The following is a 27,258-nucleotide window of genomic DNA, read 5'->3' as shown; positions in this document are numbered from 1 at the left end:
GTATATGCAGCCTCTTTCACAAACAGCTTTTCTTCCAGTTATTTATTTATTTTAAATCCTGACCATGCGTTATTGCCTCAGTTTGGGAGAGAAAGGAAGTCTTTGTTCTCCCATTAGCTGTCCCTTTCCTGGCAGTACATGCAAATTTTAACACTCTCAACTGCAGAAATCAGCAAAAGGACTTGAAGTTGGATGTCCATCAGCATCTAGGGGAGTTCTCCATGTCTGTGGCAGCCCTCTGTTCCCAATGTTTTGTCCTTCCCTTTTCAAAAGGTCCCACATTAGACTCCCTTTTCTTCAGAGACCACTGATGTTATTCCATGTATTATTGGGGATAGGGGATGCTAAGGCAATATTCTGTATTCAACTATTACACTTCTCTTCTTCCTGCACCTCAGCTTAGCTCTTTGCTTACACACAGGCTAGAGTTTTTTCTTTTTGGCTTTTCAGACTGCATTACACAGAATTAAACCTCAGGCCTATTGTATGTAAAACCATGATAAATGGATGTTAACATTCCTAGTCAATTTAAAAAAGAGAGAACCATACATTTGCATAGTAAAACAAACATTTGTAGTGCACATAAAAGACATTGCAAATAGTATAACACTGTAAATAGCATTTGGAATACTATGAATAACTTTTAAACAAAAAGAAAAGGAGCACTTATGGCACCTTAGAGACTAACAAATTTATTTGAGCATAAGCTTTCGTGAGCTACAGCTCACTTCATCGGATGCATGTAGTGGAAAATACAGTGGGGAGATTTTATATACACAGAGAACACGAAACAATGGGTGTTACCATACACACTGTAACAAGAGTGATCAGGTCAGGTGAGCTATTACCAGCAGGATAGCGGCGGGGTGGGAGTGCGGGGGACCTTTTTAGTGATAATTAAGGTGGGCCATTTCCAGCAGTTGACAAGAATGTGTGAGGAACAGTGGTGTGGGGGGAGGAAATAAACATGGGGAAATAGTTTTACTTTGTGTAATGACCCATCCACTCCCAGTCTTTATTCAAGCCTAAATTAATTGTATCTAGTTTGCAACTTAATTCCAATTCAACAGTTTCTCGTTGGAGTCTGTTTTTGAAGTTTTTTTGTTGAAGGATCGCCACCCTCAGGTCTGTAATCGAGTGACTGGAGAGATTGAAGTGTTCTCCGACTTGTTTTTGAATGTTATAATTCTTGACGTCTGATTTGTGTCCATTTATTCTTTTACGTAGAAACTGTCCAGTTTGGCCAATGTACATGGCAGAGGGGCATTGCTGGCACATGATGGCATATATCACATTGGTAGATTCATAGATACTAAGGTCAGAAGGGACCATTCTGATCATCTAGTCCGACCTCCTGCACAGCGCAGGCCACAGAATCTCACCCACCCACTCCTATGAAAAACCTCACCCATGTCTGAGCTATTGAAGTCCTTAAATCATGGTTCAAAGACTTCAAGGAGCAGAGAAGCCTCCCTCAAGTCAACCATGCCCCATGCTACAGAGGAAGGCGAAATACCTCCAGGGGCTCTCCAATCTGCCCTGGAGGAAAATTCCTTCCCGACCCCAAATATGGCAATCAGCTAAACCCTGAGCATATGGGCAAGATTCATCAGCCAGATACTACAGAAAATTCTTTCCTGGGTAACTCAGATCCCATCCAACTAATAACCCATCTCAGGAGATTTGGCCTATTTACCCTGAATATTTAAAGATCAATTACTTACCAAAATCACATTATCCCATCATATCATCTCCTCCATAAACTTATCAAGTAGAATCTTAAAACCAGATAGATCTTTTGCCCCCACTGCTTCCCTTGGAAGGCTATTCCAAAACGTCACTCCTCTGATGGTTAAAAACCTTCATCTGATTTCAAGTCTAAACTTCCTGGTGGCCAGTTTATACCCATTTGTTCTTGTGTCCACATTGGTGCTGATCTTAAATAATTCCTCTCCCTCTCCTGTATTTATCCCTCGGATATATTTATAGAGAGCAATCATATCTCCCCTCAACCTTCTTTTAGTTAGGCTAAACAAGCCAAGCTCCTTAAGTCTCCTTTCATAAGACAAGTTTTCCATTCCTCGGATCATCCTAGTAGCCCTTCTCTGGACCTGCTCCAGTTTGAATTCATCCTTTTTAAACATGGGAGACCAGAACTGTACACAGTATTCTAGGTGAGGTCTCACCAATGCCTTGTATAACGGTACTAAAACCTCCTTATCCCTACTGGAAATGCCTCTCCTGATGCATCCCAAAACCGCATTAGCTTTTTTCACAGCCATATCACATTGGCAGCTCATAGTCATCCCATGATCAACCAATACTCCAAGGTCCTTCTCCTCTTCCGTTACTTCTAATTGCTGCGTCCCCAACTTATAACTAAAATTCTTGTTATTAATCCCTAAATGCATAACCTTACACTTCTCACTATTAAATTTCATCCTATTACCATTACTCCAGTTTACAAGGTCATCCAGATCCTCCTGTATAATATCCCAATTCTTCTCTGAATTGGCAATACCTCCCAGCTTTGTATCATCTGCAAACTTTATTAGCACACTCCCACTTTTTGTGCCAAGGTCAGTAATAAAAAGATTAAATAAGATTGGTCCCAAAACTGATCACTGAGGAACTCCACTGGTAACCTCCCTCCAGCCTGACAGTTCGCCTTTCAGTAGGACCCGTTGCAGTCTCCCCTTTAACCAATTCCTTATCCACCTTTTGATGTTCATATTGATCCCCATCTTCTCCAATTTAACTAATAATTCCCCATGTGGCACGGTATCAAATGCCTTACTGAAATCTAGATAAATTAGATCCACTGCATTTCCTTTATCTAAAAAATCTGTTACCTTTTCAAAGAAGGAGATCAGGTTGGTTTGGCACGATCTACCTTTTGTAAAACCAGGTTGTATTTTGTCCCATTTACCATTGACTTCAATGTCCTTAACTAATTTCTCCTTCAAAATTTTTTCCAGAACCTTGCATACTATAGATGTCAAACTAACTGGCCTGTAGTTACCTGGATCACTTTTTTTCCCTTTCTTAAAAATAAGAACTATATTAGCAATTCTCCAATCATTCGGTACTACTCCTGAGTTTACAGATTTATTAAAAATTCTTGCTAATGGGCTTGCAATTTCAGGTGCCAATTCCTTTAATATTTTTGGATGAAGATTATCTGGGCCCCCCGATTTAGTCCCATTAAGCTGTTTCAGTTTTGCTTCTACCTCAGATATGGTAATATCTACCTCCATATCCTCATTCCCATTTGTCATGCTACCATTCTCCCCAAGATCCTCTTTAGCCTTATTAAAGACTGAGGCAAAGTATTTGTTTAGATATTGGGCCATGTCTAGATTATCTTTAACCTCCACTCCATCCTCAGTGTTAAGTGGCCCCACTTCTTCTTTCTTAGTTTTCTTCTTATTTATATGGCTATAGAACCTTTTACTATTGGTTTTAATTCCCTTTGCAAGGTCCAACTCTACTCGACTTTTAGCCTCTCTCACTTTATCCCTACATCTTCTGACCTCAATTAGGTAGCTTTCCTTGCTGATCCCTCCCATCTTCCACTCCCTGTATGCTTTCTGCTTCTTCTTAATCACCTCTCTAAGATGCTTGCTCATCCAGCTTGGTCTACAACTCCTTCCTATGAATTTTTTCCCCTTTCTTGGGATACAGGCTTCTGATAGCTTCTGCAGTTTTGATTTAAAGTAATCCCAGGCCTCCTCTACCTTTAGATCCATAAGTTCTTCAGTCCAATCCAGTTCCCTAACTAATTTCCTTAATTTTTGAAAGTCAGCCCTTTTGAAATCAAAAACCCTAGTTGCAGATTTATTTTTGTTAATCCTTCCATTTAGTTTGAACTGAATTAGCTCATGATCACTTGAGCCAAGATTGTCCCCTACAACCATTTCTCTATGAGGTCCTCGCTACTCACCAAAATTAAATCTAAAATGGCATCCCCTCTAGTCGGTTCAGCAACTACTTGATGAAGGAATCCATCAAATATCGCATCTAGGAAAATCTGAGCCCTATTATTATTACTAGCACTGGTCCTCCAGTCTATATCTGGGAAGTTAAAGTCTACCATGATCACGCAGTTTCCATTAGTATTTACTTGATTAAAGACATTAAAAAGGGCTCTATCCATATCCAAATTAGATCCCGGAGGTCTATAGCACACCCCAAGCACTATCGTAGGAGAGGCTTTACTAGTTTTCTTCCCCAATGTAATTTTTGCCCAGACGGACTTTGTCTTATCCATTGCATTGCTTCTTATTTCTTTACATTCTACCTCATCATTGATATACAATGCTACTCCACCCCCTTTATCTTTGTTTCTGTCTTTCCTAAGCAGCACATACCCTTCAATACCTGTAGTCCAGTCATGACTACTATTCCACCATGTTTCTGTTATCCCTATAATATCTGATTTCACTTCCTGCACCAGTAGCTCTAGTTCCTCCATTTTGTTACCTAGGCTCCTCGCATTGGTGTATAAACATCGTAATTTTTGCTGTTTGGCCTCGCTCACATTTTGTACCCTATTAGGCACAGTCATTCTACAGCCAGTATAACCTATTAGACTAGTATCCACACCGCCCTCGCTCCTTATATACATTCTCCTACCCACGGCTGTATCCTTTCTTACTTCGTCTTCTTCCCTCTCAATGCTAAAATCTGGCGTGGAGATTTCCTGGACATCTCCCAACCATCTCCCCCTAATTCCTAGTTTAAAGCTCTCTTTATCAGTTGTGCCAGCCTCGATCCTAGAAGTCTATTTCCTTCCCTACTCAGATGAAGTCCATCCCGAGAGAACTGTCCTCTGTCCGTGAATGCCTCCCAGTGGCCATACATCCCAAAGCCCTCCTTATAGCACCACTGCCTAAGCCATCTGTTGACAGTCATAATCTTGTCAGACCTTTGTTGCCCTTCTCTAGGAACAGGAAGGATCCCGCTAAAGATCACCTGAGCCTCAATTTCCTTAAGCGTCTTCCCCAGCCTAGCATAGTCTCCCTTAATACTTTCCAGCGAGAATCTAGCCGTATCATTTGTTCCCACATGAAGGATAATTAGGGGATTCTTTCCCACTCCCTTTAGGATCCTTTTCAACCTCAGGTCTACATCCCATATCTTAGCACCCGGAAGACAGCACACCCTTCTATTCTCTGGATCAGCTCTAGTTACAGTCCTGTCTATTCTTCTCAATAAAGAGTCCCCGATCACATAGACCTGCCTTTTCCTGGTGACGGTGCTATTCTCCAGTCTCTCCCCTGTTCCCTCTGGCTGCAAGTTCTTTCCATTCCTATTTTCCCTTATAATCTTCTTCAACCCATCCTGTATCCTCCTGGGGCTCATATTTGGTGTAGTCTCCCTTGACTCTTCCGCTTTTCCTATAGGACTAGCCTCTCTTCTCTTCTTCCTTACCCTTCCACCTTCAACAAGTACCTGCTGAGCCCCTTCTTCATTTTCCAACTCTGCAAACCTATTCCTCATCTCACAGACCCATCACTCTCACAGATCTTGGGAGTCAGGCCAGTCCTTCCTTACAGACAGGGCCCCAACCTGAAGCAAATACTCACCAGCAACCACACACAACACAACAACACTAACCCAGGAACCTATCCTTGCAACAAAGCCCATTGCCAACTCTGTCCACATATCTATTCAGGTGACACCATCATAGGGCCTAATCACATCAGCCACACTATCAGAGGCTCGTTCACCTGCACATCTACCAATGTGATATATGCCATCATGTGCCAGCAATGCCCCTCTGCCGTATACATTGGCCAAACTGGACAGTTTCTACGTACAAGAATAAATGAACACAAATCAGACATCAAGAATTATAACATTCAAAAACCAGTCACAGAACATTTCAATCTCTTTGGTCACTCGATTACAGACCTAAAAGTGGCAATTCTTCAACAAAAAAAACTTCAAAAACAGACTCCAGTGAGAGACTGCTGAATTGGAATTAATTTGCAAACTGGATACAATTAACTTAGGCTTGAATAAAGACTGGGAGTGGATGTGTCATTACACAAAGTAAAACTATTTCCCCATGTTTATTCCCCCTCCCCCCCCCCACTGTTCCTCAGACGTTCTTGTCAACTGCTGGAAATGGCCCACCTTGATTATCACTACAAATGTTCCCCACCACCACCCCCGCCGCTCTCCTGCTGGTAATAGCTCACCTTACCTGATCACTCTTGTTACAGTGTGTATGGTAACATCCATTGTTTCGTGTTCTCTGTGTATTTAAAATCTCCCCACTGTATTTTCCACTACATTCATCCGATGAAGTGAGCTGTAGCTCACAAAAGCTTATACTCAAATAAATTTGTTAGTCTCTAAGGTCCTTTTCTTTTTGCGGATACAGACTAACACGGCTGCTACTCTGAAACCTTTTAAACAAAAGCTATTCGACAATAAATATACTGGTGTTTCTTATTCAGACTTCCCCACTTTTGTTTCTATTACCTATAGTAAAATGTAAGGTTTCAACATTAGAGCAACAAGGTGGGTGAGATACTATCTTTTTATTGGACCAATGTCTGCTCATGAGAGAGACAAAATTCGAGTGACACAGAGCTCTTCTTCAGGTCTGGGAAAGGTATTCCAAGCCTCACAACTAAATGTATGGTGGTACAGATTATGTGCTAACTATTTATGCTAAACATTCTAAAGGACCATTTAAGGTAGAGTGGTCCATTAACACCACTCAGTCATAGGACAAATACAGGCTTATCACCTGTGGGTGAACACTTTCACAAAAGGATCACTCTATATTTGACCTATCAGTCTTCATCCTCAAGGTAAACCTGCACACAACACTTTAAAAAGATGAGCCCAGGAGCAAAGATTCATAACTCTGCTAGACACCAAAAATCATGGACTGATCAGAGACACTGGATTTATGGCTTATTACAACAATCTGTAACCCACTAATTCCCCCCTTATTTGTTCTTATGACTATAGAGTTTTTAATGGGCCACTCTACCTTGAATGGTTCCCTAGAATACGTGCTAACTATTTTTGCTAAGCAATCTGTTCCACCTTGCATTTAGCTGTGATGCTTGGAGTACATTTCCCAGACCTGAAGAAGAGCTTTGTGTGGCCCAAAAGCTTGTCTCTCTCATCAATAGAAGTTGGTTCAATAAACAATATTACCTCATCCACCTTGTCTCTCTAATATCCTGAGACTGACAAGGCTACAACTACACTGCATACAGGTTTCAACAGAACATTTTCAATACTTCAGCACACACATCAAGACACATCCTCCCCGATCTCCACTCAGAGTTGATGTCTCAGTCTTTACAGTGTGATGACCACAGTATACACTGTGTGTGTGAGGAAGTGTCACAGTCCTTTGAAAAAAGAAAAGGAGTACTTGTGGCACCTTAGAGACTAACGAATTTATTTGAGTAGAAGCTTTTGTGAGCTACAGCTCAGTAGCTCACGAAAGCTTATGCTCAAATAAATTTGTTAGTCTCTAAGGTGCCACAAGTACTCCTTTTCTTTTTGCGAATACAGACTAACATGGCTGCTACTCTGAAACCAGTCCTTTGAAACAAATCAGAATCCTGTCAGCAAAGAAACAGGCTGGGGACCTCCCTAGCTAGCAGCAGATCAAGCCTTAGGTTAACAGCTGACTGGTCCTCTCATTTGCTGGTAAAACAGAAGTCTGCAGCCTGTATCCAAAATGGTACAGGCTTTGGGATCACCATACACAATAGCCATTTCTGGATCTCTGTAGGGCACCATCTTCACCTCATAAGCCCAGCTAAGTCAAGCAAGAATTCATAAACCATCACTTCATTATGTGCTTCCCCATTCTCTCTCTTTAACAGAGACACGTGTATGCTGCGATATAAAGCATGTAGGCTACACATTCATCTGCCAAAGCAGTGTTGCCAACTGTCACAATTTTGTCGTGAGTCTCATGATAATTACTGTTTTCCTTAAAACCCCAGCTCCTGGAGTCAAGCTGATCTGTGATGATTTGAGCCTTCATTCTTAAAGAAAAAGTAAGTTTCTAGCCTTCATGACTGTGGAGAAAGTTTCAAAAATGTGACCCCAGTGTATCCTACAAGGTCAAAATGCAGAAGGCAAATAAAAAGAACACCGAAGTGACTATTTTCAAATAATCTCATGATTTTAAAATCAGTCTTATGATTTTTGAACTTTTGGGGTTGGCAATACTGAAAGAGGGTCACTGGGCAGGCCCCCTTCCTGTACAGGAACAAAGAACTCTAGGCCATTGCCTCTCACTCCAGTTTCATACCCGTGTAAAGCTATTGATTTTAATAGAGTTAATCCCCATTTGCACAAGTGTGAAGCAGAATCCACAGCACTCGCAGCCCCTGCCATGCCAGGGGCTCCAACTCAAGGCCAGAATATTAATTGGAAGTCTCCCCATAGTAATGTAATGCACTGCCACTAGACTACCAGACACCGAGGCTAGAAATCCAGTACATTTAGACATGTACTTGGGACCCAGTATAGCACTCCAAATGCTAATATTGCATCAGGGAATTGGATCTAGCTTTAGAGCAGGAATATCCAGCACTATATTTTATCATGCTATTCTCTGATTGACATCTTTAGATGCTGCAGTGTTAGAGAGCACACAGCTATGTTGGGGCTGAGTGATGGAAAATCATTAATAAATATTTGCAGTGAGTTTTGTTACACTTTACCGATTTAGAGCATGTCCAGCCAGGCAGTGTAAGACAATTAGAAGGTGCTATTCTAAGAATGTTTTATGAGACACATAGGTTCTACTATTATATGGCAGGGCCACACCACAATATAATGTCTGGTGAAGGCTGATGAGGACCAGTTGATGTTTTCCAACAGGGACAAACTGACTATCCATCTTATTTATAAGAAGATTTTTAACTACTGAAATGCACCATCAATAAACTGAACCAGGAAAATTTTCATTGGCTAACAAGAGAAAATAGGCCTGCCTCAAAATCTTAGGGCTGATTCACCACCTTGTCATGCCAGAGTAATACTTATGTAATTTAACTGAAATCAGTGGAATTACACTGGCATAAAATTGGAGTAACACAGTAGTAAATCAGGTCTTTATAAAATGCAAGAATAGATGGATAGGAGATTCTTAACACCTAATCTAATAGGAAAGGAGTACTTGTGGCACCTTAGAGACTAACAAATTTCTCTAAGGTGCCACAAGTACTCTTTTTCTTTTTGCGAATACAGACTAAGACTGCTGCTACTATGTAATCTAATAGGAATATCACAATGTATTGTGCAAATGTAAAGGGCAAAAATAAACTAATTTCTGTCCTCTCCTGGGAGAAGTCACAGCAAAGATCATCATGTGGAAAACTGATTGCCCTGCTCTAGTTAATGCTTATGTATTCTGTAATAAAGCGGAGTTTCCTAAATGAATTCCTCACTGCATGCTTAGAATTCCTGGGAGTATTTTAAACAGCTCTGCTCACAAAAGGTTTTCTGAAATCAGAATCCTTGTGTGTGCTTCAAACAAGTTGGAATCCCTCAAGATTATTTTGCTTCTCCTTCCCGTATGCCATGGCTTTGCCTGCATTTGCACTCTGTAATTCTTTATGCAGCATCAGGCTTTCCTGCTGGGGAAAAGGGTAATTCAAACAACGCAGGTCACAAAGGCTACTGAAATTGGAGCCTTTATATATGTTTCAAACAAGACAAGGTTACCATATAATGTCAATGTAAAATTTTACTTATAAAAGTCTTTTAAAATGAGCATTCCGAGGTGAAAACAACTGTGGACCCTTATCTTTTTCTGTGGATGTGCATGACACGCAATAATACACTGATGTCTCCAGGCCACCCCTACCTTTTTTATGACACTCTATCTTGGCTCTGACCTAGTTCTGACATGTAGGCTGTTTGGCTCCTTATAGGAGTCAAGCCAACACTTGGAATGAACAATTGTGACTCTGGGCATTCTGGAATCAGCAGCACCCTAATGTGGGGTCTGGTTAGGAAGCCACATATGCCCCAATACAGGAAAAACAACCTTTGAGAAATTTGCTACATAAGAAGTTCACTTTTAAATGATCAGATTTATACATGAGCCGCATTCTGTGGGATTTTAGAGTCCACTGACTTGTCTGTTCCACTAATGGCCAGGCTGTAACCTCACTATTGCCAACCCAATCCATGATTGCAGGCTGTAGGGTCCATTTTCCACATGGGCTCCCCTGACATTTAGATACTTACCCAAAATACCGAAGGCCCCCTTCCCCTCAAAGACACTGCTGTTGTTCATGTGTGCCTCTCCCTATTTACAGCCCTTATTTCCTCCAGGTCCCTGTCCCTGTCATTCTCCAATAGACCTCTATTTATTCCTTTCCCCATAATCTTGCAATATTGAAGTGGTATCCACTAGGACTCTCCAGTGGGCTATGCACCCCGAATGTGTGATATTTGAAGTCACTAGCAGTCATGCTGGAAGCTGCCAGAGTTTCTGTGTATTGCAGCAGGATCTTCAAAGGCACAGAAGGAAGAGTGGTTCCTGAAGGTTATGGGCTGGGAAGGAGCCCAAGCCTATGGGGAGTTTCTGGGGAAGGAAGCTGGTGTAGCCTAGTGGAAGACCACCAGGGAGGCAGGAAGATACTGAAATATCAAGAGGAAGGAGAAATGAGGTGAGGGTCCATCTCCATATTGAACCTGAAATAAGTTTGGATTCCATCTGATGGCTGGGATAAGGTTAAGGCCAGTTTTTTCTTTCCTCCTGAACTGGCTTCTCCTTCCCTAGTTACAATTCATTATGAATTCCAACAAAATAATTTCCTGCGGGGTTCAATTTTATCGCCCTAGACAAATGCTAAGCATTCCAGCCGTGTGTAATAGCCCAGATCCTGTAAAAAACGGAACAGTCACTTAATTTAACAGAAAGGCTTTTCTCCATCAATGTATTTTAGGTTATCACCATTATGCTGGTTTTTGTTAACTAGCACATAAGATGGAACAGTTCAATAAATAACTCTGCATCCTGCTGTGGATTGGAAGTTGCCATCCTCTCCCAACAACAGCTACACAAACAGAAAGGTCCCAGTACAGAACCTAAGATAGGAACTGCAGTGCTAGCCTATCTCCGGATCTGTTTTGGAATATCCTTGATATATTGGTGATTTAGGCTCCGAATCACTGAAGTACTTAAGCACAAGTCTAGCGTTAAGCTCATGAGCAGTCCGATTGAAGCCACTAGAACTCTTCCCATGCTTAAAGCTGGGCATGTGCTTAAGTGCCTTGCTGAACTGAGGCCTTACAAAGGGAACTTCCATTAAAACGAATGTAAGTAACAGACATATTCTCCCCGTGCACTGAATGTAGCACACACTAGCAGAGAAAGAGAGAACTTCTACCGCGGCTGATCATTTTCCCCTTGCTCTTTTTCCATAACTGGGAAATGGGAAAAATCACACACAGGTTAAGCGTGCAGGGGAAAAGAAGTATATTTGTCTCTCCCATGCAAAAGCACAGCTTCTGAGTCACAGGGAAATGGATGGCTTAAGGAATCTGAAAAACGTGTGATGGGTCACTTGTCCAAATATGAGCCAGGTCCACGGTGACTGATCCTCATTGTCTTGTTGGGAGGTGTTCTGTGTGGGATCTCTGTGCTTAGGAAATAGGGATCTGTTTTAATTTACAGCGAAGGTCAGACTAGATGAGCTAATGTTCCCTTCTGGACTTAAACTCCATGTCATAAAAACTGCCATCAAAAACTTGCCCCTCTTCAGCAGAATCAGCAGACCAAAGCAGTCTGCTTCCTCATACTGTCAGCCATCCACTCTTCCTCAATTCTAGGAATGAGCTCCCATTGGGGTCTTTCTGGCCAGTTTCTTCTAGACGTGGACAGCCCTTTGGTCCTGCTCATGCACTATACATGTGCACCAGGAGGACAAGTTTTTTAGTGATCGTTGTCCTATAATCAGCATTTTCTTTTTGCCTGTGCTCCTGGACATGGCCCTCAGTTCTTTTGAAGTGTATAATTTTCAATGTAGATCTCTTGAGCAATCAGGTGAGTGGATTATCTTAGGAACATAGGACTGGACAGGACCTCCTGACTCATCAAATCCAGTCCCCTATTATCACAGACAACTCCATCATATAAACCTGTTCATATCAAGCTCTATCTTAAAATTAGTTAAGTTGTCGTCTGTCCCCCCCCCACACACACACACGCACTATTCCTACTGGGAGGCTGTCCCAGAAGCTAACTACTCTGATGGTTAAAAACCTTCATCTAATTTCCAGCCTAAATTTATTCATGGCCAATTTATATCCATTTGTTCTTGTGCCAACATTGTTCTTTTGATTAAATAGCTCTTCTCCCTGTCTGGTGTTTACCCCCCTGCTGTATTTATAGAGGGTAGTCATATTCCCTCTCAGCCTTCCTTTTGCTAGGGTAAACAAGCCAAGCTTTATTAGTCTCCTCTGCTATGGTAGGCCCTCCATTTGTAAGTGATGAGGAATTTTAAAAGGTTTGGCAACAGGATACCTGTCACTGAGGGAAGAAGGAGAGTTAAGCAGCTGGCATGGTAGTTAGCGTTGGTGCAGTTTTTACTGTGAGGCTAAAGAAGGTTTAGCAGTTAGAAGAGGGTTTGTAAGGGATATCTTAGGTCATAGGTATAAGTGTCTTTTATGGCAGAACTATTCAAAATGGTTGGGAGGAGAGGTGAAACTGATGGCCCATATGGCAGTTTCTAAAAATATATATTGTTAAAATTCACACTAAAAAAAACAACAACAGGTTAGGGATGGTCAAGGAACCACAGTATGGAAAGATGGGAATCTCTCAGTATGGCACTGCTTCTGGAAAGCAAGGAACATATTGATACTATGGGATCTATCACCGTCAGTGGGAGTTATATAGCTGCATCAAGGAAGGAACCGTTAAATATCTGATTGAATGAAAACATTCTGATTTTTATGAAAGACAAGTACTGTCTGGCAAGAGTTGCTTATTTATCTTTTTCATATATAAGCCTACAGTTAAGGATATTTTAAAATGCTTAACATTTCTTTGCATTTTAGTTTCACACAAAATCCACTATGAACTACACATAATTGTGCTTGTAAAAATATATATAACATTAGAAAGAATTTGGAAATGCAACTTGAAATTAATGCTTAGTACTTATCACGTAAAATTTCAAGAGTACCAAGTTGGCTTAGGATCCTGTGTCTAACTGAAAGTCAATGGGACTGAACGTATGTCTACACTTAAAAAGCTACAGCTGTGCCACTGCAGCTGAGCCGCTGTAGCAGTTCAGCGTAGACACTACCTACACTGAAGGGAGGCGGTTCTTCCATCAGCATAGGTAATCCACCACCCTGAGACGGTTCATATACATATGAACACCCCCAAAAAAGCTATATTATCAAGCACTCAAAAATTAGGAAATGCATGCAATCTTAATTTGCCCCCTCCCCCCATGCATATGTGTTATGATACAGTCTTTAATTACTGCATTATTTTTTTCCACAAAACCCCTGCCTCATTCAGTGCACAGAATGTGGGATTGTGTTCACCTTATTATTATTTATTTGTATTAATGTAGGGCCTACGAGCCCTAGTCATGGACCAGGACCTCATTCTGCTATGCACTGTATAGAGCAAAAAGATGGTCCCTGCCCGCAAAGAGCTTACAATTTAAGTGTGACACAAGACGAGAGATGGACACAGACAGGGGAGCACAAGGAAACAATGCTGGTCAGCATGATAGGTAGCGGGCAGAGATGACCCATACCTGATAGGGGTAGGGGCAATTTAAAGGTTTGGCCACCCCCAGAACAGTATGAGTCATGCCGCCTCCCCAAGGCAGGTTCTGCCCTTACCCTCCGTCTCCCCTCCTGGAAAGCAGTAGCCCCTCCCTGCAGCTCCCAGCTGTTACTCCTGCTTCTCCCTGGAGGGCACAGCTCGCAGCTCACTGGCTCCGGCAGCTGCCATGCAAGGAGGGGGCCCAGCTGCATCATGTGACCGAGCAGGGCCAGCAAACACTGGCAGAAATCTCCCCCCCCCCCACACACACACACACACATCTCCTGTGGCTATGATATCATGATATCAAGCACACCAGCATCCTAACCTTCTCACGGGGGATGGGGGGGAAGAGTATAGGCACCAGGGCACAGGAGAGCTTATGGTTTAACAAGCAGCTATTCAATATTTTGTTCTCTCCTTGTTGTTCAATGTATGGCCCCAGGCCTTCTTTACTGCACACTATTCAACTCCTGCTCTGAAGACAGAATTGTTATTTTTCTTAATCTCATTCTCAGAAACAGCTGAATCCTTTTGGGTGTAATTTTCCAGAAATTCAGCCAGAGGCAGACACCCAGCATGGAAAATTTCAGCCCAAACAGTTAAAAGTTGGCAAAATTGAAGCAACCTTAACAGCAGACAGTGTTACCAGCCCAGCTTTGAATAACTTTTCTTCAGTTTTTGTTAATGTGAATTTAGTGCTCATAGATAATGACGAACGGTTGTAAGGCTAAATTTTTCCAGGTGTCCTCAGAGAAATAACAGAGTTGGCCAATGAGAACCCCAGCCACCACAGTGTGCCTCATCCTTGGAGGAATGCCCACACGCCATGAGAAGGAAGATGGTTGTTGGGTCTCCATTCATGTGCAATCCATTAGCTGTGCTAAATCTGGTGCCAGCTGTAGTTTCCTTACCTATATAGTACAGGTACAGGTGCCAGTTGTGATTCAGACACTTGTTCACTAGAAACTGGACTGAAACTTTCAGCCCACTTTCAGGCCATGAATAGCTGTGAGATGTAACAGCTTTCAGTTGTTATGCTGGATTTGAATCCAGAGACTTAACTGTAGCCTTCATGACGCTGGCGTTTTCACACTGCTCCTATTCAACATGAAACTGGTGCACTCAAAGTTGGGTATTAATTGTTCTTTAATAAGATATAATCATAAAACATGCAATTTAGTGCTTCATTTCGTCCTATTTTCATATAGGAATCGAACTGTGCTCAACTAAAACCTTAATCCTCTTGGCCCGTCCTGTAACAAGTGCTATAGCCTATGAAGGGTAACCAACCCATAACAAATAAATTAATAAGCTTCAGTAATTATATTTGGGTCATTTTATTTTAAACCATGAAATCAAAAGCTCTGTTCACATTAGTGCAGGAAATGCTGTAACTGGCCATCGGGGCTCCCTTGACACACCATCTGTGAATGTAGCATATTGGCACATGTTGGAAAGAAAGAGGCCATGCACATTTTAAGTGTGCAGGATTTTTCTCATTATCTTGGCTGGGGTAAAGGCATAAGACCCTATCGCTAGCCACACCCCTCTCAAGGCCTAACTATTCCTTCTGCCATGAATTTGCTCCGCTGCAGCCAGAAATCACAGAGAACGCCTCAGATCACAGTTTTTCAATCTGTCCTGATGAGTAGATTTTATGGGACCAGCCCTCAAATTAGTTAAGGTTGCTAACCTATGTGCTGGCTCTATGAGTTATACAGTTACTAACCCCATGAAGGCATCTGCTTAAGCTATTTGGAAGAACCAATCCCACTTTCGATGTGAGAATGCGTTTTGGTTCTATAATGTTGCTAGCAGTCTCATGCACATTTCTCAAAATGTGTACCACATTTCTGTTACAGCAAGGTGTCTGTATTAGGTCTCTCTGCACTGCACCTGGGAGCATGTCTCCCAGCCCACATACACAGATGTGTGCTCGCTCCACTTGAGCTAGCATGCAAAAAATAGCAGTGTGGTCGTTGAGGCACAGGCTAGCCACCTTAGTATGGACCTAGAGCAGTGGTTCTCAACCAGGGGTACACATATCCTTGGGGGGAAGGGGAGGTCTTCCAGGGGATACTTAAACTCATCTTGATATTTGCCTAGTTTTACAGCAGGCTACATAAAAAGCACTAGCTAAGTCATACAAACTAAAACTTCATACAGACAATGACTTGTTTATACAGCTCTGTGTACTATACACTGAAATGTAAGTACAATATTTATATTCCAATGGATTTATTTTATATTTATATGGTAAAAATGAAAAAGTCAGCAATTTTTCAGTCATAGTGTGCTGTGACACTTTTCTATTTTTATGTCTGGTTTTGTAAGCAATTAGTTTTTAAGTGAGATGTAACTTGTGGGTATGCAAGACAAATCAGACTCCTGGAAGGAATACAGTAGTCTGGAAAGGTTGAGAGCCACTGACCTAGAGGGTCTGGCAGGCTTGTACTTGGGTGGCCAGTTACTTTTCGGAGTAGACAACTCACCTTAGCTCTCAGGTGTCAATTCTGCTCTCAGCTATGTGGGTGGAATTCCCTCTTATTTCAATGCAAGTTGCACTTAACTAAGGAAAGGATTGGGCCCTCATAAGCTTACAGACTTTAAAGCATTTATTTGTATAAAATTAATCTTAATGTATATTTTCTTACCTTCGAAGCATTTTTGAGGTAGTTGTTTTATAACTGCAATGATCTGATAGATTGTTAGGTACAAGTGAGTGTTTTGCCTTTATAAAGGTAACTTAATCAAAGATTTTGGCTGGGAATAATATTAAATGTATGAAGAAAGCCACTCAGAGGAAATCCAAACTAGGAATGCAAGCAGCTACTATCTTCTAATCTTTATCACTGCACGGGGCCCTGACGTTTAACTTTACTCTCATTCTTCTTATCTGCTTAAACAAACCATATAGGTAAGGAAACAAAACAAAACAAACACTTCATGCTGAACAGAGACAGAAGGAGGTGAATTATTTGCTGATGAATTATTTGCTGGTACTGGTGAATTATTTGCTGGTAACTCTCCTTGGGCATCTTTTTTCCATCTCTTTCCTTCCCATACATTATTTAATTCAATGACTTCAAGTTCATTGAAGACTTGTTAGATCAGCCAGGAGGGGTCAGTCTCAGGATGAGAATTCACATCCTGATTTTGGTGCTCCTTCATTTGACAGACTGGAAAGACAGCAATCAGTCACCACAGTGGGACAGTACTAGTTGGTCGCTACACAGGTTCATTAGACATATACCCTTCTTCTCTGGCTCATCTTTGACATTGTCAGCCCTTCATGGGACAAAAGGACATCCTGGGGAATGCAAAGGACTGAAATATCATCCTGTACTCTGGAACTCTTCCAGGGTGTCAAGGATGTGTGGTCACCATAACCTCAAGTCCTTTTTTGGTCCTGTTGCACTTTAAGAGACCTGTTCTGACTCAGAGGCAATATCAAGTTCCTCTAAAGAAGCCTTAAGCATTTACCTTTGAAAGCCATCCAACCCAAGCTCAACCAAACTAGCTCTTCCCTTAATTAAAAAAAAAAAAAAGATGTTCACCTACAATACACTGTCTATGTTGCTTTTCATATTAGCCCTTAGGGTGCTATACTGTCATAAGCAGCCAAGGCAATGCTTTCTGAAGGTACATACCCTTAATTTTGGACAGTATATCTAGGATATGTAGCAGACACCACAAAGGATATATGCAGGCTATTGTAGATGACTGTGTTTGTGCTCTGTGACTGTAGTTACAAAGAATGCCTCAGAGTGCTTCACAACACTGTTCTGGGACAGTGCTAGTATTTAGAGAAGATCAAATTAAACAATGTAGCTAGACACTATGAGAGGGTCGATCACTGGACCTGGGGAAGATGAGTGTATCTAAAAATTAGAAGCCTGACAAGTAAAGGTCTCCTTGTAGGATTCTAATATTTTGGGGAGACTCCAGAGTTGAGCTGGGGTAGTTCTCACTTTCACCTCAAATGTAGGATAGATGCATTTTATACTTCAGGATATATAAGTAATCATTTCCCTCAACCCTAGGAAAGGAGGGCAGCAGTGGAGAAGTGAATGCAGCAGTGTGGAAGCATTAGAATCTAATCTATCCAAAACACTGCTGTTAACTCATCTTACTCTCACCTTGTTTCTTCCATGTCATCACCCTCTTCAGATCTCTTCACTGGCTTCCTGTCATTTACCACAAATTCCACACCTTCATCACCGAGGTGCTACAAAATGTTATCCCCAGGAACATGTTCTTCTTTCCTTTCCTCTCCCTCTCACTGCCTGTGATCTCTCACCGTCCTAATGCCTAACCATCCCTCTATCCCCTTCCCTGACTCAGCTTTGCACTCTCTTCGATACCAATTCTCTATACTCAAAATAGGGTTTGGGAAGCCCAAGCCCGAACGTCTACACTGCAATTTTATAGCCCTGCAGCCCAAGCCCCGTGATCCCAAGTCAGCTGCCACAGGCCAGCCACCGGTGTTTTGGTGCACTGTGGACATGCCCACAGAGCACTCCATAAATACTAGCAGTAATAACCTCCAGTAATAACCTTCAGTTACAAAACAGCAGAAAGCACACAGAAGGTGGCTTACGTTGTTCACCACTCAGACTGGCCCATGAAGAGATGTTAGTTTCTTAGAAGTCTACCTTATGGGAAAGTCCTGATGAGTGGCCGAAAATAATTCATTCAGTCAATAAAAGGAAACAATCCTGTGCCCTGTGCTCCCTAAAGGCCATGTTTCACCTCCCCTGTGACCCTCTGATACATCTCAGATTTTTATGTAATTAGAAAAAGAAAGTCATGCTAAATTCTTCTGGCATTTGTTAGCAATGTAAAAATCAATACTCTAGGCCTACCAAAACATGTGAATCCCTGGGACATTTCAACCCCACAGGAGTCGAATACACAGTCCTCAAAGCAAGCAGAAAATATGTAAGGAGTTAGGGCCCTGTCCAGTGCCCATTTAATTCAGTGGGCATCTTTTCCTCTATTTCAGTGGCAAGTTACACAAATTCTTCTTCTGAGAAAAAAGCAAGTATATTTGCAAAGCAGCACGTGAATTAAAGCTAAACCTGATCAGCTTTAACTTGGATCCTGAGACTGGGGCGTGCTAAAAGCCTTCTGATCACATAATCTGCCTATCGCCAGGATTTGACTATGCACAATTAGATAATCCTGGTAATCAAGAATGTAGATATAAGCATTATTACTTTATTGTCATAAATATTTTGTAAGATACATTTTCCACTTTGGCACAATCTTACAGGTCAAATTACCAAAAGCCTTTTAAAAAACGTCAGCAAATTATGAACAAAGAACAGGGAAATGGAAAAGAATGAAAATAGCTCAGAAAATATGCCCACAAAGAAAAATACAACAAGAATTTACTGTGTATATGATGTCAATGCTTACCATGAAACAGAAAAATCACTGATGAACCACCAGGCAGTTAGCTCATTTTATGAAGAGCCAAAAATCAGGATAATGTAATAATACATTTACTGAAAGTTTAATCCAAGCTCACATAAGGCATCGTGCAGCAGAAACCTTTGCACCAGAAATAGCAAAAGATGTGCAAAAGAATCAGGGGCATATCTGAGACAGAGAGGCTCCTGCTGTACTTGACTGAGCAGAAGCAAGGACAACCCTTTTGCACAGAGGGGAATGACTGAGCATTAACTCTGCGGCCAGAAAAGGGCAGTCCAGGACTAGCATGCTGGTGAGTGATCACAGCAGTTGTTGTACTATTCTGGGGCCACCATAGAATTATGTTAGCTGCCCAAGCCCTGCTTAGCTTGCGTCACCACTAAAGCCAAAAAAAAATGTTGACAGCTCACACGCATGATTGAAGAGCACAGTGCTACCTATATAGTTGGCTTGATAAAGCAAAGCGCCTTGTCCCCATATTCCATATAATAATATCAAAGACACAACTGTTATTGTTATCTGTGCCAGGTATTTCACAAAGAGCAAAAGAAAATATTTGAGTTTTGTTTACGTTATCAGGAGGGCATAGTCACATCACCAGCTATTCCTGTCACAGAAATGTAAACAATTTGTAAACAATTTGGCTGCTGTTAGCCACCATTCCGCCACAAGAGCTCTTGCCCATCCTTGTGTGGACAGCATTATTGGGGCTTTTGGGGAGACTATAAAAATCACAGAAACCCCTGCATAACTGTTGGTGCCAAGAGAATCTGACCCCTCATCTTTGGTGACAAGAAGTGGTGATCCACTTCAGAATCTGAATAAGCTGCTGCAGAAGGAACTGTTTTGAGAACAAGGGATCATGCTATCACAAAGCCATTCAGGTTCAGGGATAGCAGCTATTGATAGATGTCTGCAGAGTCAGAGCCACAATAATCTTCTAATCAGTCAAGGCTGATTCATAACATCGTCTCCATTTCCATCCCGACATCTCTATCGGTGTTTTATTAATTGGTTGAATTAGTCGGAGGCTCTCATTTAGAGATGATGTTTTATGGTTTGTTGCATTCGACTTTTTTGAGAGGAAACTATAACTGTACCTACTAGTTAGTAGATAGCGACCTCTGTCATGTCACAAGGTTAATAAACTTTTATAACCCTAACTCTTGTCAAGTATCTGGAGCCTGTAAATATAATACAATTTAATCTCTTACCAGGTCTATTGCACCTTTATTACAAATAGAAATGATATTAAAAATATACATAGGAAAGCAAATGAACTAGTAAGGTTGAGCATTCACACTGGAAATTGGTTTCTGAGAGTTCCTTCTATCAGAATACAGAAAAATACCACCTGATAAAACATGCCATCACAGCTTGAAACTGGAGTTATAGCTTTTGAATACTCACAATGAATTGCTCATGAACAATCTACGGAGCAAGAATTATGCACAAATTATAACAAGTAACAAACGCAGGAAACCCATGAGCTTCTGATGGGTAGTTTGTGGGAAAATAAAAAGGTGGGGGGTAGATTCACCAAATACATCATTTGCTACAAATTATTTACTCAGCTTTTATTCCGGGTAGAGTCTACGAAGCTACTCTCATTTTGTATTTTTTCTAGAGAATGGCTCAAGCCACAAAATATGAATCTGGATCCAGATTTCAATCACCACAAAATTTAGAGTTGTTTGAATTGATTTGGCCCATTGTGAAGACAGGGGCCATCTGCAAAATTGGGATCCAAATTTGCTTCTCAGATTCCCGATGTTCAATAGGGACTTGACCCTGCACTACTGAAGTTAATAGAAGTTTTGCCATTGACTTCAAAGGGAGCAGGATCAGGGTGTAATTATCCACTATATTATCTCTGTAGCACATGATTCTGGCCACTGGCAAAAACAGGATACGTGACTAGACAGACCACTGGTCTGATTCTGTATGCAATTCCTATAGCTGCGCTTTAGTTTGTGCCCAGCTGTAATTTTTCAAAGAGGATTTATTTCTGGAGTCCCAATGCCAGAAGATATACCTTTTATCTCCAAAGTACATCCTCAGTCTTGCTGTGACAGAAGTGTGTTTCAGGAAGCAAACTCTTTCCTCCATGTCTAGGTCACAGCAGAAAACTCAGATCCAGGGAGAATAATTTTATTGTATTTGTAGGTTACTTCAGCAGCTCATTTTTCCACATCAGGAATTTTTACTCTGTTGCACATTTGACAGGATCACACTAATGATGCTTCCATCATTCTCTCGCTTCCATAGGGGGTCCTGTAAACCCCTCCCAGATAAATCAGGGTTCCTTTTAATATTTAATTTTAGGAGTTAGGAGATCAAGGTCCTTCCTAAATGTCAGGAGATGCCCTGGATTTTGTTCTTCAAGGACTTTTACCTTTCTGGCTCTCATCTACTTTTCCAGGATTATCAAGGTTTCTGTCAGACATTGAACCAAAGCCTTACTCTGCTCCTCTATGCTCTCCACACCGTTATCTAAAGATTTTGGAGCTTTCTCACCTGGAGCCTACTTGTGATTTCATTTACACAGCTTTTACCCCATTGACTCTAATGGAGTTACTTCTGACTTACTCTAGGTGAGTCTAAGATGAGATAAGAACCATGTCTATGGCCTCCACAAATGCTAGAGTGGATTATAACTTGTCAGATGTGTGTTCTTATCCTCCCTCTTAGGGCATGTCTACATTGACACCTGCGGCTGGCCACACCAGCTGACTCAGGATTGCAGGGCTTGGGTTAATGCGCTGTTTAATTAAAGTGTAGACATTTGGGTTCAGGCTGCAGCCGGGGCTCTAGCACCCTGCAAGGTGGGAGGATCCCAGAGTTCAGGCTGCAGCCCGAGTCCAAACATTGACACTGCATTTAAACAACCCTTTAGCCCAAGCCCCATAAGCCCGAGCCAGCTGGTATGGGCCAGCTGCAGGTGTTTGATTGCAGTGTAGACATACCCTAAGAGCCTCTTCAGACCCAAAGTCCTCACTTGCAGTGGGAGTCCCAGAGCAAGATGGTGGTGATGTGTTGTGAAGCAGCCGACAGCCCTATGGCGTGAAAAAAAATCATTTAAAGTGTTTTTATCTGGCATCACAAAATAGTGTTAAAACTACAAAGGAGTCCTTCTGCACCTACATCAGAGGGAACCACATATGGAGTGGAACACTAGCTCAAGAATAGAATTTTTAAAAGCAGCTTGATAGACACTAAGTTGCTTCATGTCCTTGTCATTTGGGGTCACCCCATACTTTATGATTCTTGCCCACTCAGTCTTAGGGGAATGCATCATGGGCTGCTATTATTGGTATGGTTTTCAGTTGGGTATGGTTTCCTCAGGCTTTAAAAATAAAAACTAGTAATTCTGGTTTTGGCCCAAACCTCTTCCTACTTTAGGGTAGGCTGGATTGGAGATTTCCATCTTGGCCTTCCCAGCATGGCTCCCATTCACCGGTTTTACTGAAAGCAAAACCTTACATAAGCAATGGGTATATGTTGGTTTATGATGAAGAAAATAGTTCCCGAGCCAGAAGCTGAAGAGGTAGAACCAGAGATGGATGAGGTGCTTGGAACAGCTTCTACTGCACGCATCAATCTTATGGATCTAATTACAATGAATCATGCCACAATAAGCCTGATTCTTTTCCTAAACACATTGGCTAAAAGTTCACTTTTGCAGCCTACAGCAGGGTATTTCCAAAAGCCAGAACATTACGAGAAGCTAGAGAACGTGAAACAAACTATATGGGGAGTGGAGTATATGTATATTGTACAAAAATGAGAAAAGTTGCAAATAATTGCATTTTACAGGCAAATTGTTGTCTTAAGTTAGAATAAATGCTGTGGTTAAGTAAATTAAAAATTAAACAGGAACATGCAATTATTAAAATCTGTATGTTTAATATTTGAGCCAACCACTGTGGTTTCTTCTCTCTGTTGATTTACAAGATATATGGTTAACTTTACAAATGCAAGAATAGTCTCTAAAATCATGCAAGAATTTTACCAGTAGCATAAAATGTTCCAAATATTAGTATAATAAAATATTTCACTTGCAAATCAGCTTATAAATGTTTTCCTTAAGCAAGCAGTATAAAGTAGCTGCAAATTGTATTATAACTTCAAGTAGAATTTCTCCCAATAATCACTCTTCATTCCATCCACTAACTAAACAACTATTACATTTCACCAGATTATCCGGCAAAATAACAATCATAGTTGTTCAAAAGAGAGAATCTAGCCAATAAGATCCATTTAGATAAAATATATTTAAGTTATATTTAAAGATTACCTCAAAGCCAGGGACTGATGCAAAGCCCATGGAAGTCACTGGGAGTTTTTCCATTGACTTTAGTTTGGCATTGAATCCATCTCAGAGCCCAACCACCATGTATGCTGGGCAAGTTTGAATCCAGACTTTGCAGGTCAGGCCTATCTCTGCTTATCTCATAACAGTGAAATTTATACCTGTGCAAAGGAGAGGGCAGGTACCCATAGTGTACCTATGAAAATGGTTAGTTCTTTTTATTAATTATTTGTTAAATCATAGCATCTATGAGCTCCAGTCCTGTAGAAGGACTCTACTGTGGTAGGTGCTGTACAAATGGAACAAAAAGACAGTCCTTGTCCCAAAGAGCTTACAATCTAAATATAAGACAAGAGACAACAGATGCATACAGACAGACAGGCAAGTGCAAGGAAACAATGAGGCAACATTAGTCAGCAGGCAATAGAAAACAGGGTAAATGCCCCTATATCCTGGTGTTGCTTTATGGAAGACAGAAAGGCACCTGTGTGATATTTCTACCCAGCATCTTTGTTGATTCATAGAACCCCTCCAAAATCACCCCACAGACATCCACCTAACCCAGATAATTACCCTCCATGGAAGCAGCCAGAATTTAGTTAAGAGAGAGAGAAATTCAGTGGTACTTTTACCACTGCACTAAACACAATATAAACCCTCTCAGGCAGTTCAGTCTTGGAATCACTACCAACCATTATTGACTTTGTAGCAAAATAATGGCTTTGTACATTATTAGCATTAGTTGTATTAACATAGCTAATGGATATTAATACCATATGAAAAAGTGCTCATTAAAACATTGTAAAATGCATTTAGTTAGTGATTTGCAGTTTTAAAAGCATAACTTCTTAATGAATGTGTTTAATGCACATATTGTATTTATAATTGCAAAATTACACGTGCTTATTTTAATAAATTATGCTTTCAAAAGAAATGTGTTCAAGATTATTAGACCAAACATATCCTTTTCACACATTTACAGGAAATGTGTTTCCTTTGGCTTTTTTTGGTTTCTTGTATTCATATTTTTGTAGTGCAGTGAAAATATACTCTGTATAATGATTAGGGTAGTAGATAAGGAGCTGGGACTCTTGGGGGTCTATGCCTTCCTTTGCCACTGTTTTTCTTGGTGGGGGGGAGTTGCCTGATTTTGGGGATGTCATTAAGCCTCTTTCTGCCTCAATGTCCCTCATCTGTAAAATGGCTCCCCCAAAAATCACTTAAGTGTTCATAGAGTCACAGATTCCAAGGCCAGAAGGGATCATTTGATCATCTGATCTCCTGAATAACACAGGCCATAGAACTTCCCCAAAATAATTCCTAGAGTATATCTTTTAGAAAAAGATCCAATCTTGATTTTAAAATTGTCAGTGATGGAGAATCCCACACGACCCTTTGTAAATTGTTCCAATGGTTACTTACCCTTAGTGTTAACAGCTTATGCCTTATTGCCAATCTGAAGCTTGACTGTTGCAAAGCTTGATCCATGTTTGCAAAGTGCTTTGAGAGTCTGATGAAAGGTGCTGCAGAAATTAAAAACATTATTATTCTTCTGTGATGATTTTTGGAAGGGGAGAAGGTTATGTTTTTCTCATTATTCTCCTACATTTCTGAATTTGTAACAGTCATTTTAACACTCCTTTCCCCCCCCCCCTTCTTTTCACACCATTCTACGGTATGTGAAAAGAAAAATAAAACACCTTGGACAGAATAATTTGGCCTGGGAAAACTGGCTAGTTAGAAACCAGAGATTATGAAATGTTATTCCAAGAATTGGCTCCTTGCAGAAAGTAAGTCTGACAACAGGGCTAATATGGACTCCAGTCTCTCAAATACACCCACCCTGGTCCTTGTTTGACGCTGGATTTCCTACGGAACCAGCTAATCTAATCACTGCTGCATTTGGCAGTTTTGATCCCTGTGAGTCATGGAGCTGAAAAGAGGAAAGTATGCAAATAACTGGTACTACAAATGCACACATCAACTGTGGGACAAGACAGAACCAGCCAAGTAAACACCTTGGAGAGACATCCTACCATTCTCTTCTTTCCAGGAATAAATTCACCCAAGTCTCATTGAATTTAGTAGGCCCACCCTAACTACCTTAATAATAGATGAAGCAGTTTCCAGTGAGCTCTGCTCTGCCATAGCCAATGCTTGGACAGTAGATTTCTTCACATACCTAGCACTTAGAAGCAGCCCTTCATAGAAAGCACCAACATAGTTCCCATGGATGAAATTCACCCTTGTGCAGAAAGCTAGCACAAGGCCTATGCGCCACATAAGTCCTACTTTAGCCCTATTTTGAGGGCTTAATTGGAACATATGTAGCGCATAGGCCTTGCACTGGCCTTCTCCACAGTCCTCAATTGCACCCAATCAGCAGAGCAGCAGGGAACCAAGGTGATGGTGTAATAATCAGGGGTGAAACAGTGGGCTACTGCACTTGCCGCTCCACTCTGAAGGCCCAGTTTAGATCACTGATGCTTTGATTCTGGTGGTCTCCATCTAGATCCCTATCACCATTCACAAAACAATTGCTACCTTGTTGTCATGTTTGTCAATTGCTGGTCTAGTGGAGCAGTAGAAGAAAGGGTGCATTTGGCAGCCACCTGATTAAGCAGTAGAGAAAACAAAGGGAATGGACAACAGTGGGGATCCTTAGCACTCTGTCTGGACAGCCTTTACTCACATCAGGTAGAGGCATGCACATTGAAAAGAAAACTAGATCTTGCATTACACTTGGCTCCCTTTGTACTGTACAAAAAACACAAAGGAGATGGATTCTGGCTGCAACACATCAATGGAAAACTCCCTGGTGGAAAGCCAGGAGATTTAGCTCCTGCAGGAGGAAAGGGTGGGGTCGAGGCAAAGTGCAGCTATTGATCCTCCATGGACAAATGATCTCCAGTGACATAGCTTAGAGCAGCCCGATGCTGTTTTAACTCACACTGAGGCTATGCTGTCTGAGAATCAATAACCAGCCATAACCAGTTTCCCGACAGCAGCCCCTCCATCCCTGCACTGAGCTCAGTTCAGACATATATTGATATGATAATAACAAACCTGATTCCAGAATAGAGCTTGGGTAGAGATCCAAGTCTCAGACTAGAAGAATCTACAAGAAACAATGTGACTTTTTATGTGCACTCAAAAGAAACCCATCTTAGATCATCAAGAAAACTCAAAGCAAAGAAGTGTTCAAGGACACTTGAAGAGGCCAGTTTAACAAGGGTTTTGATCTGAAAACACACGTTTAACCTTGCCTCTTTAACTGTCTTCTTACATTTCTATTATTTGTTTAACTTTGAACCAAAGTCCAAGCTGTAAATCTGTTTACTGAGTTTTAAACAAACAAGATCACCCAAGACCACTAGTTGTTGCTCAACAACAATCCTTTAGTCCAGTTCCAGCAAAGTCCCTCTGGCTCCATTTCAGATTTCTTCGGAGTTACTGAACCCTTTCTTCAGGAACATCTGTCCAGATAATGTAAAGACTTGTGGCTGTGGCCCTTTGATCAAACATCTCTATGAGTGCAGGACTCAGAAGAAACCCCTGTCTTTTAAAAGAAACCTTCTTTTAATCCTCCATCTCTTAAAGACTATGAGCTTTTCTTTAAAATGCCTCAAGTTCCAGTTTAGAACGAACCTTGCTAAGAAGGTCATGAATGGAACACACTCCTATATTGTCTAGAGGCAGACTGGGGAAGTTT

At 41.2% G+C, this 27,258-nt stretch overlaps 1 long non-coding RNA gene across 1 annotated transcript in view; it reads right to left on the bottom strand.

Moving 5' to 3' along the window:
* The window catches only part of LOC122459398, a 91,472-nt gene that overhangs the window by 49,266 nt on the left and 14,948 nt on the right, over nucleotides 1–27,258 (bottom strand). The window contains exon 2 of the long non-coding RNA XR_006280057.1: nucleotides 24,969–25,069. This is a non-coding gene — a long non-coding RNA (uncharacterized LOC122459398). The remainder of the gene's footprint in view (nucleotides 1–24,968; nucleotides 25,070–27,258) is intronic.

This window comes from Dermochelys coriacea, chromosome 3, assembly GCF_009764565.3.
Source record: "Dermochelys coriacea isolate rDerCor1 chromosome 3, rDerCor1.pri.v4, whole genome shotgun sequence".
Lineage (NCBI taxonomy): Eukaryota > Metazoa > Chordata > Testudines > Dermochelyidae > Dermochelys > Dermochelys coriacea.
This window is presented reverse-complemented; position numbering and strand designations above follow the sequence as displayed.